The sequence below is a fragment of the Pelmatolapia mariae genome, linkage group LG6 (assembly GCF_036321145.2).
Source record: "Pelmatolapia mariae isolate MD_Pm_ZW linkage group LG6, Pm_UMD_F_2, whole genome shotgun sequence".
NCBI classification, from domain to species: Eukaryota; Metazoa; Chordata; class Actinopteri; order Cichliformes; family Cichlidae; genus Pelmatolapia; species Pelmatolapia mariae.
In genome coordinates, this window is record NC_086232.1 from 807,277 (window position 1) to 812,317 (window position 5,041).

The following is a 5,041-nucleotide window of genomic DNA, read 5'->3' on the forward strand; positions in this document are numbered from 1 at the left end:
CCCCCTGTCATTGTTGCACTTTTCTACTGTACTGTTGTGTGTCTTTATCATTCTGTTCTCTTGTTGTTTTGGTTTTTTGCACACTTGCATACCAAATATCCTTGGGCAAGATACTAACCATCCATCGGAGTATGAATGTGTGTGAATGTCAGCTAGAAAGCACTGGAAAGCATGGCAGAAAGTGCTTGTGTGAATGTTGCATGTTGTATAAAATGCTTTGAGTTCTCCAGGAGAGTAGAAAAGCGTTATATAAGAATCAGTCCATTTGCCATTGACCACCTGCCCAGACCAATATATATATGAACTTGGAGCAGATATGGGAGGAGGCCATCCCTCCCAGTTTACTTATTAAAGTAATCTATAAAGGGTTGCCAAATTAGGTAAAACCGTTTAACATTATCTCTCAATGAAAACTTAATTTTCTCCAACTGTAAATGATACATTGTGTCTCTTAACAAAGCAGAGTGAGTTGGGGGGGGGGGGCTTTATTTTTCCAATTTAGAAGTATAAGGCGTCTAGAAAGCAATGTTATAAAACTCAAAACATGAATTTGTTTGTTATTTAAGTCTTTAACTGTAGCTACACCAAAAAGTGCCATTACTGGGTCTGGGGGGAGCTGTTTTTTAAAAATGTCAGACAATGTTTTAAATATTTTAGACCAGTAGGTGGCGATGTTGGGACATGTCCAAAACATATGTGACAATGAGGCAGAATTCTGGCCACATCGATCACAGCTTGAGTCCGCCCCTGGAAACATCCTTGAAACCTTCAGTTTAGACAAATGGAGCCTATGCAGGACCTTAAATTGTAGTAGTCCGTGCCTGCAGCAGACAGAAGTGGAGTGAACCAGCTCTTGTGCTTTAGACCATTGATCTTCAGTGATGCTAGTGCCCAGTTCCTCACTCCAAGCGTTTCTCAAGTGGTCCAGTGTAGTTGTACTGTGTATTTGCAAAAGTTGGTTGTAGATCCTGGAAACAGCTCCTTTCTTTAGCGGGTTCATCGGGAACAGATCATCTGAAACTAGCTTTTGTGGTTCATTGGGAAAGGATGGAAACGTTTCTTTAATAAAATGACGTATTTGTAAATACTTGAAAAAATCTCTGTTTTCTATGGAAAATTTTTGCTGAAGTTGTTGAAACGAAGGAAAGAGATTGTCAATAAACAGATCCTTGATTGTGTGTATCCCTTTGGAAGTCCATAGCTGGAATGTGGATCCTGAGAGCAGTGTGTGTGCTTGATTAAATTCACATACACAGTCATACACAGTACGATATGCAGTGAAATGCTTACACAACTGCTCGTGACCTAAAGAAGAAAAAAAAAAGAATTAATGGTGTAAAGATTGAACATTGACGCCAATGAAAATGCCTTCTAATCTGAGACCAAATTTTTAGTGAGTTGGACACTACCGACTTTTTACATTTATGCTTACCCAGATCTGAATTTGAATGAACCAAAGATTTAAGAGTATTAGAGAAAAAAGTCATACTTTCCATCCGTTCCCAATCAGGTCTATGTTCCCTGCCCCAGAATGACATACAACGTACAGTGGCTTGCAAAAGTATTCGGCCCCCTTGAACTTTCCCACATTTTGTCACATTACAGCCACAAACATGAATCAGTTTTATTGGAATTCCACGTGAAAGACCAATACAAAGTGGTGTACACGTGAGAAGTGGAACGAAAATCATACATGATTCCAATTTTTTACAAATAAATAACTGCAAAGTGGGGTGTGCGTAATTATTCAGCCCCCTTTGGTCTGAGTGCAGTCAGTTGCCCATAGACATTGCCTGATGAGTGCTAATGACTAAATAGAGTGCACCTGTGTGTAATCTAATGTCAGTACAAATACAGCTGCTCTGTGACGGCCTCAGAGGTTGTCTAAGAGAATATTGGGAGCAACAACACCATGAAGTCCAAAGAACACACCAGACAGGTCAGGGATAAAGTTATTGAGAAATTTAAAGCAGGCTTAGGCTACAAAAAGATTTCCCAAGCCTTGAACATCCCACGGAGCACTGTTCAAGCCATCATTCAGAAATGGAAGGAGTATGGCACAACTGTAAACCTACCAAGACAAGGCCGTCCACCTAAACTCACAGGCCGAACAAGGAGAGCGCTGATCAGAAATGCAGCCAAGAGGCCCATGGTGACTCTGGACGAGCTGCAGAGATCTACAGCTCAGGTGGGGCAATCTGTCCATAGGACAACTATTAGTCGTGCACTGCACAAAGTTGGCCTTTATGGAAGAGTGGCAAAAAGAAAGCCATTGTTAACAGAAAACCATAAGAAGTCCCGTTTGCAGTTTGCCACAAGCCATGTGGGGGACACAGCAAACATGTGGAAGAAGGTGCTCTGGTCAGATGAGACCAAAATGCAAAACGCTATGTGTGGCGGAAAACTAACACTGCACATCACTCTGAACACACCATCCCCACTGTCAAATATGGTGGTGGCAGCATCATGCTCTGGGGGTGCTTCTCTTCAGCAGGGACAGGGAAGCTGGTCAGAGTTGATGGGAAGATGGATGGAGCCAAATACAGGGCAATCTTGGAAGAAAACCTCTTGGAGTCTGCAAAAGACTTGAGACTGGGGCGGAGGTTCACCTTCCAGCAGGACAACGACCCTAAACATAAAGCCAGGGCAACAATGGAATGGTTTAAAACAAAACATATCCATGTGTTAGAATGGCCCAGTCAAAGTCCAGATCTAAATCCAATCCAGAATCTGTGGCAAGATCTGAAAACTGCTGTTCACAAACGCTGTCCATCTAATCTGACTGAGCTGGAGCTGTTTTACAAAGAAGAATGGGCAAAGCTGGTAGAGACATACCCTAAAAGACTGGCAGCTGTAATTGCAGCAAAAGGTGGTTCTACAAAGTATTGACTCAGGGGGCTGAATAATTATGCACACCCCACTTTGCAGTTATTTATTTGTAAAAAATGTTTGGAATCATGTATGATTTTCGTTCCACTTCTCACGTGTACACCACTTTGTGTTGGTCTTTCACGTGGAATTCCAATAAAATTGATTCATGTTTGTGGCTGTAATGTGACAAAATGTGGAAAAGTTCAAGGGGGCCAAATACTTGTGCAAGCCACTGTATGTTACAGGCCCAGTAATAGAGCTGAAAGCAGGGCAACCCCATTCCTCCTGTAATCTTGGGTCTTTGGAGAAATGTCTTTTTTATTCTGGGTGTCTTCTTGTTCCAGATAAACTGAGAAATTAACTGGTGTCACGGACCCGGTTCCGGGGACTCGGGGTCCGTGAGCAGTGTGGACCATTATTATTATTATTATTATTATTATTATTATTATTATTGTATTGGATGTATGTTTGCTGCACTGTGCTCTTGTGTTCCATCCTGGCGTGTGTGTGTGTGGCTGGAGGACAGCCATTTGCAGGCCTGATGGGTGTGGCCCTGCCAGCTGCTGGTCACGCCTAGGTTCTCACACACCTGCTTCTGATCAGGCTCGTCGGGGGAGCTACTTAACAGAGCGATGGAGCTTCCTCCGGCGCAGGATCGTTGAGTTAGACTCCATGTCAGCGTTTAAAGTGCTGTTTAGTGTATGCCTGCTGGAGTTGGTGCTATAACGGCTGCGTCTGTTGTTTTTTCCTCAGGAGGAGAGCGGAACACAGGACTGCAGGACGCACGGGGTGTGCGTAGGCACAGGAGCAGAGAGCACGGAATACCAGCACTTAGGAGAAGGCACAACACAGGAGTTGAGGGAGCACTCTGGAGATTTGTTTTGTGGTGTACACTTACCCCCACTGTAAATAAACGCACTGTTCTTTGCACTAAGTCCAGCGTTTGGGTCCTTTCTCCAACATCCCCACGGCTTGCCCTGGCAAACCGTGACAACTGGTCTATTTTCTTGAAAAATGTTTTTGTGATCAATATTGGGATACATTGAAACAAAAATAAAAATTTGGGTAAAGTGCTCATCCTAATGATATTTATTCGGCCAGCAAGCGAGATGGGCAGTTTAGACAGTCTTTCCAAGTTCTGTTCAGTTTGATGGTATAAATTAATAAAATTATGTTTGAAAAGGCCAGAGAATTCACGGGTTACATTTATTCCAAGATATTTGAAAGTATTTGAGATGGTAAAAGGAAACAAAGTCAATGTAGCGCTGTCTAACTTTTCTGAAGAACTAATAGGAAACAATATGCTTTTTGTTAGGTTGATTTTGTATCCAGAAATTTTCCCAAATTCAGTTAAAACTGTCATAATTTTTGGCAATGATTTAGTAGGGTCCGTGATATATAGCAACAAATCGTCTGCATAGAGAGACACCTTATGTTCTACACCAAATCTCCTTATTCCTTTATAATCCTTTGTAGAGCGTAATTGAATGGCGAGAGGTTCTATGACAAGTGCAAATAGCAATGGGGACAGAGGGCACCCTTGTCTTGTAGAGCGGTGGAGGAGGAAAGGACTAGAAGTTATATTATTTGTGTTAACCGAGGCCTGAGGTTTTGTGTAAAGCAGCTTAGCAAGGGAAATATAATTAGGGCCTATGCCAAACTGTGACAGGGTCGAGAAGAGGAAATCCCACTCGACCCTGTCAAAGGCCTTCTCCGCATCCAGTGAGAGTAGTATTTCAGATTGATCATAAGTATTATGTGTATATATAACATTGAATAGCCTTCTAATATTAAAAAATAACTGTCTATTTTTTACAAATCCCGTTTGGTCCTCCGACACTACTGTTGGGAGAACCATCTCTAATCGCATAGCCAGAAATTTTGCCAATATTTTATTATCTACGTTCAATAGACTTATTGGTCTGTATGAACCAGGCTCCAAAGGCTCCTTACCAGGCTTGTGGATGAAAGAGATAGTGGTATCATACATGGTTGAAGGTAAGCATCGTTTAGTTAAAGCTTTGTTATATACCTCCAAAAGCACGGGTGAAATCTGTTCACTAAAGGTCTTGAAAAATTCAGCACTATACCCATCTGGACCGGGGCTTTTTGAGCACTGCATACTTTGAATAGTCTGATTTATCTCCCTTAATGTTATTGGTTGTTCTAA